At 40.1% G+C, this 17,192-nt stretch overlaps 1 long non-coding RNA gene across 1 annotated transcript; it reads right to left on the minus strand.

Moving 5' to 3' along the window:
- Positions 1-1,278: 1,278 nt before the first annotated feature.
- On the minus strand, positions 1,279-5,007 carry LOC147752316 (uncharacterized). The gene is made up of 3 exons (XR_015314379.1): positions 4,872-5,007; positions 3,535-3,632; positions 1,279-2,920 (listed from the first exon to the last, which is right to left on the minus strand). It is a non-coding gene; the product is annotated as an uncharacterized LOC147752316 (long non-coding RNA).
- Between the last annotated feature and the right edge of the window lie 12,185 nt (positions 5,008-17,192).

The following is a 17,192-nucleotide window of genomic DNA, read 5'->3' on the forward strand; positions in this document are numbered from 1 at the left end:
TAGTATTAACTACCCAAATAAAATGTAAGGTAATCCTCCAGAACTTTTAGTGCTTCAAAACACTATCAGCCATTTGAACGTGTTAGCACTTCTATCTTTCGTATTCGACGATAGTACGGCAATTAGGACGTTAATGAATACGACGATGGTTTGACAGGCAGAAAACAATTTATCAAACGCAAAAGATTAGAAATGCCAGGTACACTCAGGTCTCCATAGGCCCAATAATAACATCGGTCAAGCGTTCTGCTGTTCAACATATGACGGAAAAAAGTCATCCTACTATCAATTTCTTTAATCATCAATAGCGATATTTTCTAATCTTGGCCTCTTGGGCGTTATCGTAAAGGTGTGGCATAAGCGATAGTAGTGCGTAGGAATTGCGGTGTGTAAATGTATATATTGACAGGTTCGTTGTGTCGTAGCAGAAAAGTAGTACAGGGTTAAAAACCGGCTTCCGCGATTAAAAATACTTACAAATTCTGAGGTCCAGAACGTCGAACGCAATGTTAATCGAGAACTATCAAATGACATAATGATGAGCCCCAGTTACTATGTGTATTCATAGCCAGCTATGGACGCCAAGATAATAATTCAAGATAACACCCACCACGTGTTACAGTAAAAAGTAGGGATGAATTTATTTGCCACGGTTGCCCCCACCCCATCCCCAGCCCCAAACGCCCCCAGAAAGCTTTAACGACACTGTATGCTTAAGTATGCTTAAACGCTACGATCCTCTTGCAGAATGAACAACATCCTTAGAACTAAGCAAACTTGAGTCCGAGAAGCTCTTCCGGAAAAACCATTCAAGTCACCACCTTTCGAAGAACGCTTCGAAGGAACGTTTTTGCAATTGATCGCAATTTAAGACTGGTGCAACTGGCTGTTCATGGATCGATTTCGGTAACTAAATATGTTTTCAGATATAAAAAAACTTATCTATATCTTGATGAATGAAGATAAAAGGGTCGGGTTTGGACCATATTATGTACATTAATTGCTTTCATTAAATTGTAAGAGTCTAGTGTTCAATTCACTTCTTGCCGACAGCACGAGCACGTATGTTTATACATGCACTAATATCACAAAAGGACAGGTCACATCGACGGCGAACGCTGGCGTCGACAAAATTTTTGGCGGGTAGATAATTTACGAATACGACCCTAGTAAGCTTACCCTAGTAAAAAAAAACCGTACATTCTTTAAACACTATATATATATATATAACCCGTAATATACAAGTGCCAACATTAGGGTGGCAGGTGTTGTCGGAAAGGTTGCGATTATGACGACTTGAGCGAAAGAGAAGCGGTCATGCTCTTCGTGACGTGACGCGAATCTGCTTTATTTCTTTGTCTTTGATCTTCTGCAGAGCGGACATTAGGATTAGTAATATAAGTATATATTTTAAAACGTAGCTCTAACGTGGAACCGTATAATATATATTCGAGCGATCAACGAAAACGTTTAATTTCATCTGATGAAATTACCAGATAAACTAAACATATATATGCGTGCAGGTATGCCGAGCTTTGGCATTAGTTTCCAAATATATAGAGTGCTACTATTGGTCGCATGATAAAAATATTTTTGTCCTAATTTCATCTATACAACAAATATCGTGCTTTGTTTAACATTGTACATGTACATACGCCAGAATAAAAGGTTAAGAAGGGTCATGATCTTTTAATTACCTATGTTTATGCAAATGCAAGTAAGTGTTACTTCAAATAATAAGGCGTTCATCATTTTGTTTGCTCAGTCCAAGCTTTGTAACGTAAGGATGACACCTTGGGAGAAGGAAGACCGACGATCGCGGAAGCTTCGTTTTCGCATAACGTGAAAATGACTTGATTCAATGCGAAAAAAATGTCCCTCTCATGCTTGAACTTAAATGAACTTAAATGAACTTGAATTACTCATCGTAACAAATAACTATTACGAAACTATACGAAAAACAGGGGTAGAAGGACTTCTGCATCTTGTGGCTTCAGCTTGGCGTAGCAATTTTAGAATTTCGAAGATGAGAAACACCAGCATTTTTTTGGATATTTAACGAAGGCTGTTTACTGAAACCTTCTCCCATTGGCCAGTAGAATACCTCTTCGTGTCTTTGAGGAATGATACGAACGCTGCAAGTAGCGCAGTTTCGCGAAAGCTCATTCTGTTGCCGTTCAAAATAATAGTACACGAATACCCTATATTTCCTTTACTTGCTTCTGGCATTTACTGCAGAGTCTTATATTAAGAGCCAACAAAGGAGACAAGCAATGTTATATAACCCTGGTTAGAAAAGAAGCGCTCCTCTGGCCGTCGAGGTTCATGAATAAAAGTGAGGAGAGCTCATGCTTGTTCCGATCCGCCAGCTATCGGTCTGACCACAAACACACACACGCAGAAATATAGACACAGACAAGTCGTACTAGGTCCCGATCGCCTGCTGGCCGATCATCGTATACGAGGAACGCCTATGAGCAAGGTTCCGGGCGCCATTCATAAACAGTAGTCGAAGTAGCAGTGTACATACGCCGTTCTCATACGCTGTCATCGATCATGCAGTAAGACGTTAGATCGAGGGCTGACGTACCTGTATCCGTTCGCTATTTTGGATGAGCAGCAGGAATGGCTCGAAGGCTTAACGTATGCCGAGGATTGAGACTTGAGACCTTTCGCATCATGAAAGTTGATAATATGTGGAGGAGTAGAGGTTGAAAGACGGGTTCTACTCGACAAGGCGTCTTAAACTGACAGTAACAACAACAGCAGCAACAACAACGACGACGACGACGGCGGCGGCGGGGACGGGGGCGATGGTTGAACTTCACGGAGCCGATCGGGTACATATTATAGGTGTAGCGGCTATATAGTGAAAAGGGTGAGAAGTCTCTCGAGACCATGGTCGGGCCCAGTTCCCGGCCTTATTTCGTTCGACACAGGTGAAAGACAGGCAAAAAGGAAAACGTATAATTTTTCAATGTGCTCTCCGACATCTCTTTTTCCTTGTCTCGATAACACTCATCCTTTCTTTTTTGTTGACTTTCTTCGTTATGATTGCGACTGTCACCTCAAAGACTTACTAGCAGAATCCAATATTCATCTACGAAATCTCAATTATCTATAAATAGCAAACGTTTGGAAGAGTTGACTGGCGTTTTTAAAGCGTTGAAAAATAACAAATCGAAAATTGTACGGGTAATTCTCTTGTCGGGGCGTTCATTGTAGAGCTACGACAGTTAATAGGTGTACGGATGAACTTTTGCTCAAACGATGCTCGCCCAGGCCCTGAATGCCTTCTGCATTCTGGTCAGCGCGGATGACGACACTGGTCCTATTTTTTGACATTTAGTAAACGTTGTCAAAGTAGATAGATCTACAAGAGCTTCATATAGTTCACAGACAGAAAGCGGTTACTCAAAACATTTTGAAAACACGTAATTTTTCTTAGTATTATCGAAAATATCTGTTCCCCCCCTCTCTCTCTCTCTCTCTCTCTCTCTACTCTACAGTGTTCGGTAAACAATTTTTCCCTACCTGGCGGAATTTCATTGCGCTGCGTGCGTTACTCCAATGGTGAGGACGAAACGTCCTCAAGAATTGATTATCCATTTTATATGACTGAAATATATTACCTGCGTACGATAAGAAAAATTGCCGAATAAATGACTAAGTATAGCAGTTAATGAGACGAAATATTATTTAATAAAAGCGTCTAGTTTGATTCTGTAGCATATGCGATCATAGAGCGATATATTAGTCGGTTAGGCCTGAAAATTGACAAAGAATAAGATAGCCTAGATGCTTCGTACATTGATTGTGCGTTTGTAGCAGTTTAATACAGTTGACAAATAATACTGTTTATTTTTACACTTTCGGGTACACGGGCGCATTGCTTTAGGGTTACGTTTATTTGACAAGATTACTAAGCTGTTTTGTTAAGGAGCTAGTCATTATTCAGCTGAACGAGCTACAAGCAGGCGAACGATTTTAAGTTTTTCATTGTATTAGGTCACAAACTAAACTTTTAATATATACATAATGTATTTGTATGAGAACTTAAGTAAAATTTCAGATGATGCACAAAGGGACGCGAAGAACGTACTAAGAGAAATAAACAAAGTATGACAATTGCTTTTCTCAGATTTTGATCTCAAGTTTTTCTAGTTCGCACAGTCTGTATGTAAACAGTTTGAGCAAACTTTAAACCATAACGTGGCAAGGCAAACGGCGGAAATATCTTTAACTTATGTAATTGTTCTAAAATAGGGCTAAAACATCAACGTTAATGGAAACAGGGTCGTATGCTGCTATTTCACAATTGACACCTGGTCAAGTAATCACATGGGTGTGCATAGCTATCATGAACTAAGCTTAAATAGCTTTTTTCCAGTAAGATTTGTGTGGTGAAGAAAATTTCAATTTTATTAAAACCTGAGGCATTTTCAGCACGAGATATTGCACTAATATCACATAAGGAGACAACAAAACGTGTGATAGACTATGCTAGGTATGGGTTCTCTCAAAAGTCTATTCTGGTTCAATAAGCTTGCCTCGTTGGAAATGAATATAGATGGTCATCTATTCCCAATGGGACGCCCAAAATTCAAAGGGGAGGTTGAACTGTTGAAAATGTAGCTTCGGCCCTACATGGCAAAGCTTCGAGCAAGGCGAAACTAGAAGGTAAGCTCCATTCTCTCCGATGCTCCTCTGTCAGGAATGAAAATAATGGAAATCTTACTAATACATTGACTACTGCAAACGTTCCTTTTTTTTTTAGACTCATTGGTAATACGTTTTAACATTATGGATATGAGACGTAAGGTGCAAATAGTATGAAGCGACATTTGTACTGTCTATACGCAACGACTTACCCTGCAGCGTAAGAATCCCAACCTGGGTGCGGGACTATTTTCAATCTGAGTCCATATTGCTATTTGAACGTAGACAAAACTAGACTAACGACCCTTTCGCAGTGAAATATTGACGGTTTGGATAGGCTACACAGCAAGTTTTGTTCCGAGGGATTAGGTTGACGCTCTTACTCCTGTAAAGATTTAGAGCAGCGTCTCAGTACATATAACAACTAGTTGACAATAAGGGCGCCAAATTTGAATTGGCACATTATAGTTTTTTATTTTCGATCTAATCTTTGGACATGCTTTGAGAATGCTCACTGAATGTTATACTCGGCTATTTTCAGCACTTCGGCCTACTTCGCACTTCTCTTGGCCCATTAATCTCTTTTCGACAAAGCGGTACATAGATAGTGTTGCTTGTTGTTTAAGATATGGTGTGTTTCCCCGAACAAGCTTTGCCGTACTCTTCGTAGTGTACTTTTGCTGTTTATTTGCAACTAACGAATATACCCGCTGCGGGATACAACGATCGTTAATCGATGTATTATTCGACAAAGCAATTAGACGTCAAGGACGGAAACATACTCCTATTACTTCCAGCAGTCGTACGGCCGTCATGTATTTTGCTGTCGACATTTCCTATGTAACTAGCTAATATCTCTAACCCGTTCTAACCTATGTTCTATCTTTGACGTAGTTGAAGCCGAATGTTGTAGCTGTTAATGTTTGAATTCCATTCGCTGAACTTGAAAAGTTTATCACAGAAACAGCTATGAAACTTATACGCAACGTGCGCTGCCCAATCGTAAACTTTAAGCCTTAAGGCAAGCTTTCTATATATGTTTTACTTTTGTCGAGTCTTCAGTTTATTTTAGTCATTAATTTGAGGGCGTGGGCGAAACTGCGTTTCTAAAACCTTAAACCGATGACCTGTGCGGTGCTACCTGCTGGAATGGGTTCAGAGGACGCGTGCTCGACTAGGCAGGTTGTGCGAGCGGCACGTCCGTCTGCGCGGGGCAAAAATCCAGTTGTGTTTATCGTATCTGCACTGCATACAGATTCAATAGGGGTTTCAACCGCCACGACTAGCGCTGCTACTGATGCTCCCGCTGCTACTGCGAAGACTTTTGTCAGTAACGATCTACATAATTGGCCATCTTTTTAACGAGTGTCCGGGACTCGTTGCCTCATCGACCCACGTGCCGGCGTCATTGGAAGCACTAATCGAGACAATCCAAATATTCCGCTACTTGAACGTTTAAGCGGGTCAAGCGCTATAGTCATTAGATGGAAAGCGCGTACACACTGCTTGATGCATTCAGTCAGGCTGAATAGGTAGGATTTGATTTTGTACGATCGTGGCCGATGGCGGGCTTATATTTTTTTTGTTTTCTGTTACTCGAGTTATGCATTATGGACGCCTGTACAAACGTATCGAAGCTAGTCGTTGTATATCAACTTCGCTTCTTACAGTAAGCAAGAACGTGCGTGCAATACAACACTCTAGTCCGTGCACAACGATACGGTGTCCAAGCAGACCTATCCTGAGTGTACTTGAACAGCTTTCATGAACCACTTACCAAAGGCTCTTTAGTTTCGAATTAATGGTCCCAATACCGCCATATTTTAATAATATAAATATAGAGTGCCGAGTATCTGTGATTTCGGCTACGTAAATCTGCCTTCGTAACCGGTAGGTTGCTTCATAAGTGCCGTAAACTACACACACACACACACACACACACACACGGTGATCTCGATGAAAAAAGCAAAGTGGAATTACAAGTATTACTTTCTATTTTATAGAGCCTTACAGTAGATAGATGGCGTGAATACGTGTCACTCCGTAGGGACACCCCGTGTGACATTGAATCGTCTGTCGTATAACTTATTACCGCAAATCAAGCTTTGATGTATCGTACAAATGGAATATTCGCTATGAGAAAATGACTGGCGTCTATTCCCGCAGGATGTGCGCGCGTGCTATTCATAAATAGTTACTCTTAACGGTTGGTGTTCAGCGATAAAGGGATTTCCTGATAGAGGAAGTAACGTGAATCAATCAAACTCTGCTTTTATCAGTACACTCGCTGTTCACGTACCGTAGATAGTTGTATACATATATACAAGGGGAGCGAGTGTTTCAGAGAATTGCTCTTGTAGGCAAACACAATAAAATGTTTGTTTTATCGCTTGTCAAGCAGGTATCATACAACTTTATATTCTTTTTTATATTTTGCATATATATATATATTTTTTACGTATATAACGTATGTTATATTTTTGCATTATGAGTAATGCGTCAATGTTGGACGTTGTAATTCGCTCTCCTGACTCTGTACCGCGTTATGTCTATATCATAGCAGTACCCTTAAATTCAACATAGCTGCGTAAATCGATCGAGTATTTTGATAGCACGTTACCTCGGGTAATTAAAAAAAAAATAGTAAACAGGCTTTTCGAAGGCTTTCAGATGATATTCCAATTGGTCACTCTACTATAAATGTTTTTTTTTTTGATCATTTCAACAACTTTGTATTCACACACTTGCGTAGAACCTTTAGCCCCTTTAAGGCATATATGTCGCCTATATATTTTTTTCACGATCTTACCACAATGTTTCTTTAAAGCGATCTAAAGCCGCGATGAACGGTCTGCTGATTAGGCCAAATCAATTTTGCTATTGAAAAAATTATTGCAAACGAAAGACCGCTACGCCGATTTCCTCAAAGGGCTACGCGTCAAGAAGTCAGCGAAAGTTGGCCAAGACGCAAGAACCCCACGGCAAGAATCCCTATGTGTCCTTACTATGGCTTAATACTGTATTTTATTTCTGTGAAACTTTGTAAAATCATGCAATACAGAAATAGAAGAAAAACTCTAGAATCTACTAGAGCGTCAATGAATCTGCCAAATATTATTGCCAGCAATTGCTTTTTATCAACTTTTTCCTAACTTGTTATTGACCGCAGCGAACCGAAAGAGCAGGAAGCGTGAAAGCTTCCATAAGAATCGTTCATCACTGACTCATCACTCTTCTCTCGAATGTACGGGAGAATCTCCTTGTAGTATTACCTCGTATTGTCCCGGTACGTTCGTCTACAAGGTGTGCCATCCACACTAAAGCCATATATAGATGTTTCTTTGTTCGCTTTTTTTTTTCTGCATAGGTGTCCCTTGCGGTCCTGCGCTTGGCTGGTAGACGTTATATGCTTCGGCGGACAGCGCTACTTGCTGGGAGACGAGACAGTGACGAGAAAACGTACAGCCGGCACGGCTCCCATAGGTTTATAGAGGATTACCACCGTGGGGAGTGGGGGGTGTGACTGCCGTGTTGACGGGTATAGCTTGAGTGTATAATAGAAAGCATACGGTGTGCTCCAACCGGGACACGTATGCAAAAGGCTGAAGGAAGACGCCCAATGGCTGGTGAAAGGGTAACTCGAACCATCGGCAAACAGCGCGCGGCGATCGAACAAACGAGAAAGCCACGCTCGTATGCAATGGTTGATGTCTGTGGAGTCGGCACGTGTTTGTGATCCCACGCCGCCGGCAACACTTTTCTGTCATCGCTCAGCGACGGGGCGGTCGTAGGTGGGGCTCGAGAGACCAGCAACTGAGTTTCATCAGTAGTCGCGTCAGCGGCTTAGGCGGCGTTCCTGCTGAGTAGTGATCGTAGTGACGTTTATTCCATGCGTCCATAATTTGCCTGCGCCGAACACAGTCATAACCTGATATCATTATTGACCATAGCCTTCACATGGACCATCTAATGTGTACTGATCTAATTACATAAGCCTATCTGTTGTAGGTGGCTCTATGTAACAAGTTGGGCCTTTATTTCGAAGGTAGCAACAGCAGAAACAAAATAACCTCCGATAGCAGCACTGAAATGAATGGCGTAAGCGTCATGTTGACGTTGGTGATCGTGAAGATGGTGCGCCTGCTATTGACGATAAAGGTACCGTGCCATCGTATAATAATATGGCACTATTAACGTCATGCACAGACTGCACGGACAAACTCAGCTTTGCCATAGAATTCTATTACCAATAATACAATAGCTGCGAATTGTAGGTTCTGAAAAGATCTGCTTACGTAAATGCAAAAACATAACGGCGAGTCTTATACATATTACCTATGTATGCGAGTTTTCTGCATACTATTCTATATTACATCACCTTTAAAAGCCCCCCAGCTTCTGGAGTCATCAGTTGAGCGCTTTCGTGTTCTAATCTTCAACGTCACTTATAATAAACTTTGTGTGCGACAGCTGTATCGGAATTTGATATGACAAAGTGCGTGATACCATTCACTGCTCCATTAAAAAAATTACATTTTTTTAAATATTTTTATTTACCTATATATTCCCTACTTTTCTATTATGTTGTGTAATCCCACTCGAGTCTATTTATGTGGAATTTACGAACTACATATGCGGTGTTCAATTGTAAGAACGACGAATAGAAGTTCACCATAGAGATCTCACCGGCAAACAAAACAGAAAGTGCTATATGTGTATATATAATAACCGATGCATATCTATATATACATTGCAATACACAGCCGCAGACATGGTCGGTAGGCGTTTAGGTGGCGCTGCCTACAAAACTGCTTTGTAACGCAAACATCATGCTTTTCCTTATGATCCAAACAGCTGTTACCAAGGGCCAAAAACAGAACAAAGCAAAATATTAGAAAAAAAACGTGCTTGCTTCTCGCGCTGTTGTCCGCGATGCCAGCTTGAGCCGCAGGCTCCTGTCGCTGTGCAGGTGCTACCCTTTTGTTACGGTGGTTTGCCTCCGTAACTAGAGGAAAACAGCCAACGTCCAACGATGCTAACTGAAGCAATAAACGCGCTCTATCTGGACGCTCAGAAGAAAGACGAAAGGTATATCGTGCGGATTGCATAGAAACGTCAACAGTCAATAGGCTAGTAGAAAAATTTTTGCAAAAATATACCAATGTTACATGCACTTTGTCTCTTTGGGGACGCAGCCAGCCAATGTGTACCAGCACATTGCCTTAGACGAAACTCGGTAATGTACGGGCAGGGAATGATTCTTCTATATGTATATATAGTGAATTTCTAACACTAAGTGATTGTAGCGAACCTTTTGTGCGATATCATACATGATCAGTGCGCTCCTGAATGTATTGATGAAGACCTATGGGGTAAAATGATTTATTTCCCCCAACAAGATGAAGAAGACTAGAATGAAGATAATGTGATATTTTATATAATATTTATTCACGTAAAATTTTACGAAAAATTACGTCTACACATGTTATACTCACAATAGATTATGTCATGGGCAGACTAAAAATAGCGTTGCCTAACTGTTGTGTAAGCCTGCTCATGATATGTGAAAATTGTCCATAGTTTGGACATTATTTGGATTACGTTCAATATTAATCAGTTATGCGGGTCTCATGGAAACTGAAACGATTTTTAAGCAAAATATGGTTCTTAGAAAGTATTAATCTACGTATGACATTTATACTGAATTTTCTGATTTTTTTAATAAAATTACAAAAATTTCTATAAAAAAATAAATGTATATATATATATATATACACATTTAATCTTCTCCCTATTTCAATTCCATTATGTAAAAAATTTAATCAATATTTTATTTTTGTAGCGTATAAAAACATAGCTCTGAAAAACGCTAAAAAATGTTATTTTAAAAATATTCTTAGTTACACAGTAACAGTGAGAAATGTTACATAATTATCTTTACTATAATTAAAGATTAATTATTTATCATGTAATCTGATTACGGGCGGTTTTACAAGTGAGAGGTGCGTGCGAAAGATGTAAATACGAAAGTAAACGAGAGAAATCTACTCTGACAAGTCGTCTTGTAAGTGGCTCGCATCTTCCGATGTGAGAACATTAAGTGGTCTGCCAGGAAATGGCTCCTTACTGAGTGAACCTGTTTGCCTTAAACGTACTCGAAAAGCAAGACATAACCTCTATTTTAAATAGCCGATAGGGTCGAAAGCTTTTGTAGCGGGAAGCATGGGAAAAGGTCGAATGCCCAGATAAATTCGATTGCTTGGAACTCAAAACCTGGATTTTAATCGAAAACCCTGAAGGTTGTGATGACAGTCGCAAGCAGTTGATTGCTTCGGGGTCGGAACAAGCAAAAATTTTCGGGCGAATTATATACTACAGAGTAGTTAACTGTAGAACTTGCTCCGCGGAAAGTGCAAAGAGGCATTTAACGCGTCCCCACCCTCCTTGCACCCTACCCTTCGAGCCGTGTGATCGCCCGGAATTGGAAAATTATGGGTCCCGGTCTTACCTCTCAATTTTCGTTGAAGATTTATCTTTTTCATTTTTAGTGACGATTCAAGATGTTTCATTGATGTGGGCAACTTTTGAAAGCACTAGCTATAGAACTGAAAAAAACTCATGAACCATTTTTTTTTTCTATAGAATAGGCGATGCTTGGTCTCCTCAATTTTTTCCAAATTTAGGGGAGGCTAACAAAGGGTAGCAATATCAGATAAAGACGGGTCAAGGTGGCATACGCAAACAAGGGAAGGGAAGCAAAAAGTATTGCAAATCCTTTTTGAGATCGGAGTAAGTGGCTTGTACTTAAGTGGCTAAGCTGGCGGATAACGAGACGGGCTACAGGTACGCGGCTCATCCTAGTAAAGAAAACATGTATAATGGCTGGATGGACACTGCGAAGGGCTATGATTTTTAATTGGTGACACGGGAAAAAGTAAAGAGAACTGAAGAAAATCAAGTACGGAAATAGTCCGGCAGTGCTTTCTAGCTTGCCGCAGTGGAGGTCTCAAACATCCATGAAAACATAAGGGAAGCAGCAAAGGAGTTCAAGAAGATAGTGAACGTCCTGACGGGAAAGGGGCGTGGATGCAAAGCTAAAAAAAAAGAAAAAGAGCAGCAATGGAGAGAAGCGGAGAGCTAAGCGGAATAAATGGCGTTGTTCTACAGTTGATGTTACAAGACAATATGTGAGGAAGAAGTCGTACAGAAATAGATATAGAATTTGAATAAAAACGAGGACCAACCTCGGACGAGAATGTTGCATTCCTGATGAAGGAGCAGTAGCTAAAGAACTTACACGTGAACGGAAGTGACACGCAAGAAAATACGTGGCGATAGTATACGTGAATGAAGCTAGTCCGGTCTGTAAAGAATATGATAGGAACAACAAGTCTTTAGAGCTTCTTGAAACAGAGTTGCCAGGTCTAACCCGATTCCTGAAGCCACAACCCTTTCAGCGGGAAGGCGACAATAGTAGTCGCCAGGGACTAGACCGTCATTCACGGAATTGACTACAGCGCCTATCAGGGTTTCTGCAGGCCTGTCATGTGTTCCAAGACACCTCTGAATAATGGACATTGCTGAAGTTACTGGTGGCCGCTTGCGAGGCTGAGAAGACTTCAGCGAATCCCGTCTAGTAGACAAGAGAGGGTTACACAAAAGCCAGGGCATTTCGTAAGAGAGCCAGAAGGGTATGTATTACGGCTAAACGAAGGGCTTCAAGAAACAATTGAGTGAGCTCGAAAAAAACCAGGCCAAGATCAAGCGAAGCACAGTGAAGAAACTGTAAGAATTTAAGTAAAAAACGGAGACGATCGATAGGAAAAAGGTATACAGTTGTCAAGGTAATTTAAGCGAAACGCTGTCGAAATTTTCAAATCAGGTGAAAAATCCAAAAATTGTTTCCAGAACACCAAGAATGAGAGGGCACCAAGAGGAGCGATTAAGGATTAGGACAGTACTAAGCTGATCTAGGAGGAGGTAATGTAAGTGGGAGAATATCGTTGAGGAAGGTAGCAGAGCCGGATGGCATACCGTAAGATCTGCTGGCATCTGCTAACCAACCACCAGGAAACTTCCAAAAAATGGCCACTTAAATATTGTAAGAAGATCACTTGCCATAAGAGGGAAACGAGGCTAGGCTGGTACTCATATCAAAACATGGAAAGCTTATTAGACGACCGAGTATATGTCGACCACTTGGCTCCCGCGGTATTGTGGGCACTTGAAGCCTTCTTCATGAAGAGGCTAGCTATTGAAATGGAAGTAAAAGGAGCGTTTGGCCAAAACCATATCAGGTTTAAGAACAGTCGATCGACTTATTCGAGCCTACAGTTACTTATTAAGTACACGTCGAAGACAAGGGGTCTAAGTTTCGCTATGTAAAAAACGTATGATCAATTTGATGACTTGGTCTTGATATTGGACACACTAGAGACGAACTGGATTTTTCTCATATCTTCCAAACATTCGAACTGGCCATCTGAACAACCTAAAATCCTAGTGAGACACTGCGTCGGCACGAATACCAACCAAAAAGATTAACCATCTTGGAACCAATCCTATGGAACCTCGCCTACAATGAAGCGCTCATACTATCCCAACATGGATGGTCTGCAAGCAAAAAGCTGCCTGTCACGTTGCCATACTTCATCTAGTTTCCGTCTGGGAAAAAGGTTATGAAATTAAAAAGGAAACGAATACTATTAAAAGAGAATTGAAGTCTTACACGAAATTACCGACAGATGAGACTTAAAAAATGCGATTTACAATAACTTCTCTTAAAAAAAAATTAACTTTTATATTTACCATGGAACGCCGTTGCGGGGAACGATGTATTGCTGAATCTGAGCTGAGCTTTAACGCTTTCAACGAGGTAGTATAACGTCGACCGTTTATGTTTGGTTGATAGGGGTAAAAAAAAAGTCTGACATTGTATTTCATGTAAGACAATGAAAGCTATGGCACCTTAGCTGTTCTGTTTAGTTCGGATTAAGTGAAACTTTCTAAATTATCGTCATCATGAAGAACATTTGATTCGATAGTGATCGTCGTGGAATTATAATGATGCTTGTTCCAAACTCAAGCAACCGATTTGTACGGTATGATCGATGCTGATTGGGACAGATTCAACAAGAATAAAGATTGAAGGAAATCATTGATTTTTGAACGAGGATAGAAGACGAATTTTGCATCTAATGTAGACAAAAATAGAAGAAAAAGCCGTGGTCTGAAAATGTGGCAAAAATTCAGTATGGAGTATACGTTGTGTGCGACCTCTCATACGCTAAATATGTTGACAACAGCTTCAAACTCTCCAAACGTACCACATCTGTGCAATATGGTTTAGCATTAGCCCAAATTGCATTTATTCGACTTGACAATTGATTCTCTGTTATTGCTATAGCGTCTGCCTCTGAACCTGTTTGAAATAAACGAACCTTTGAAAGCTACGACCCTTAAATACGCCTTTGACATTGCCCTGCACAGAAAATATCAAGCAACACTACCTTAAACTGTATCTTCGAAATTTTCCCCTTCCTTCGTCAACGATGTTCAAGCGAAGCCAGCAAATACATGAATTGCGAGGCGGTCCTTTATCACGTAACGTTTCACGTTGTAGAGTGACCGTAACCATTTATCAAACGTTTATAAATTGTGACCTGACTATTAATCGGCAGTTTACCGTCTTTCTTGTTTTGTTTTTTTTTTTCCATGTAAGTGTGATTCAAAGAAAGCTAGACGCTAACCTATGTAACGTATATGTCAAAAAACATACCATGATCCACCCATTGAGTAACTGTCAAGAGCACAAACTAAGATCTCTTTTTACTTTCAAATTACATAACTACAATCATCTGATAGGATTAGCTAAGCCAAAATGCTATGTATCGTGAAAATTGTGAGCTTTATTTGTGATGATACGTAAATAACATAAACATATAAACAAAATATATATAGAGTATAAAAATTAATAGCGCTCATTAAACATTGTCCGAGAAATCTCAAAGGAAACATTGTCTATTTCGAGGTCAGTTTTCTGAAATCGATGCGTTCTTACAGATATTATATATATACATGAAGTGCCAAACACGGACGAATTTCTGTTAATGTTGAAGCCTATTCTAGTTGGCTCCGTTATAGCTACAAGTGCTACTACTTTAATATATAAGAACTTTTTACGTGCCAACCGTCTACGTTATATATATATATTTTTTTTTTGTTTCTGATCGACTGGTAGATTCAATCGACACTTCTGCTAAACCATCCATCCATCCATATAATAGCTTATTGTTATAGCTAAAATACTACATTCTTTAGTTCATAATACACATCTTATATTCTACATTTGTGTTTGTATGTAAGTTGATGCAGGGCTCATCTGGAATAATGTTACTTTACGGGAAGTGAACAAAGTCATTGACAATTTAAAAAAAGGAGCTCACACATTATTATGCGGTCAGAGACTTCGGTGCTCGTCGGGAAGGGAAAAGAGAGAGTGAGAGAATGGCGCAATGTTCGTCGGAAACGCACGATGGAAGAAGACGACCAAACCCAACAGAAGTTGCGGTGCTGATGTCTGCGAGGACGATTTTTTAAAAAGCAAAAAAGAATATTGCGAGCCATGAAAAACGGCGAGTCAGAAAAATTTACAGGTATATAAAGTTAATATATGAACTTGAAAAGAAGTTCCTTGGTCAGCTGACTTCGGACTAGCCACATAGACGTCTGAGAGAAATCTCATAGATGCGACGACAAGACTCAGGACCTGCTAAAATCTGTGACAGCATTTACTGGTCGTGGTAAAAAAAAACAACAACAAAAAAAAAAAACAGCAAAAGCGTAACGATTTGATTTTATTTCTTTTTTTTTTTGTTTTTTTTTTTATTTTCAACTCCGTGACTATGCCAGTGCTGCTGGTGTAACCTTCTATAACAGTATCAGCAACGAGAGCTGCGGTTTCTGTCGAAAGGAGCTCAGCCGGAGATGTAACTCTTCTATAAATAGGCAGTGGCTCGTTACATTCTGACCGGTTAAAAGAGCAACTTTATGATAATGCTGACGACGATGTAGATAATAGCTATGGCTTCTAAACAAGAAGCTCCTGTTATGGTGCTAGCGATGTAGTACAAATGTCTGATGATGCCGTGATAACAGGCCTGATAGCAAATACAGCAGCGAGTGCTAACGAGCGAAACTCGTTGCCAGCGGCATGAACGAAATTAGCAGGAACACGGTGTCCATCGTAGTGTGCTGAGTCGAAAAAAGGCCATGAATAGATCAAATTAATATTTTGCATTTATTAAAATCGTTACGTGGCAGTAATAAGGACATTCAGGTGAACAGACCCTCATAAGCAGGACTTGCGTGCTCTTAGCCGCTTTCTTCAACGGTCTGTTTTTTACCTTAAGCCGCTGTTCGCAGGAGTCGTCGCGGGAGGTAAAGGCCGTCGTTGTAAGCTGCGTATTGAATGATCGTAAGCAGTAGTAGGCTTATACAACCAGGTCCACGCTTTACGCGACAGACGAACCGGAGTTCGAATTAAAACAGGACAAAACTGAGTTTTTTTTTCCGGGATACATATTGACTTTTTTTTTCTACTTCTCCATTAAAATATGCTTTCGATTTCCCTGAACTGACAGCACAAGCCAGATCAACGTTTTTCGTATTGCCTGGTTTTGATTTCCGAACAGGCTGTTTTGTCATAAATATCCTCCCTTCGCAAAATTTAAATATTAAAATCTGATCTATTGTAGTCTTGAAAGGTAACTGTTTTTCCGTAGATTCACTGTTACTAACGTTTAGTTGTGTGTTAGTGCTCGATGCGGATTACAAAGAAATTAGAGTACCTGTATTGGACCTCTAGTCCCTGGTTGCTTTGGGTAGTAATCTCGAAATGTGTATGTGCGATCCAAATAATGTAGCAAAAACTTTTAAATTATATATATACTGACTTTTTTTCTAATTATGTTCATTAAGTTTGATGACCTTTATGGACCAGGTTAAGAGATTATACTGAAGCTGGGTGGGTGTTGAGAGTGTATCATTTATGTATCGGCCCATGTTAGTCAATTACAAATATAACTCGTCCTCTTAACCTTGTTATTACTGACTGTTGCTCATTTATAACATGTTAAAGTATGGCTTTTGAGTGATAAAGTTCTAAATAAAACTATTTTTGACGTCGCCACTGTTACAGATGTAACGTACGTGTAAGTGTTTGATTTAGTAAATATTACGTGTACAATCTTATCTTAAATATCATGGAAGTGCAGTGAAAAGTTGGCGTGTCTTGTTTTGCCCCAACACGATACGCTACGTAATTCAAAGACACGTACCCTGTCACGTGTATTGACGCAATCCTGTAAGTGATGAACTAAGACCAACCATGGCATCTGAGCTGTTCGTCATAGAATGATTAAATGTGAAAGCACATACATGCCCTTTCGGGTTCTGCTAGACACATCTGTGTAAGCCCTCGACTGCGTAGATTTGTTCGATAAATACTATGAGCATTCCCATGGTCCACGATT

The sequence above is a fragment of the Varroa jacobsoni genome, unplaced genomic scaffold (genome assembly GCF_002532875.2).
Source record: "Varroa jacobsoni isolate VJ856 unplaced genomic scaffold, vjacob_1.0 scaffold_1321, whole genome shotgun sequence".
NCBI lineage: Eukaryota > Metazoa > Arthropoda > Arachnida > Mesostigmata > Varroidae > Varroa > Varroa jacobsoni.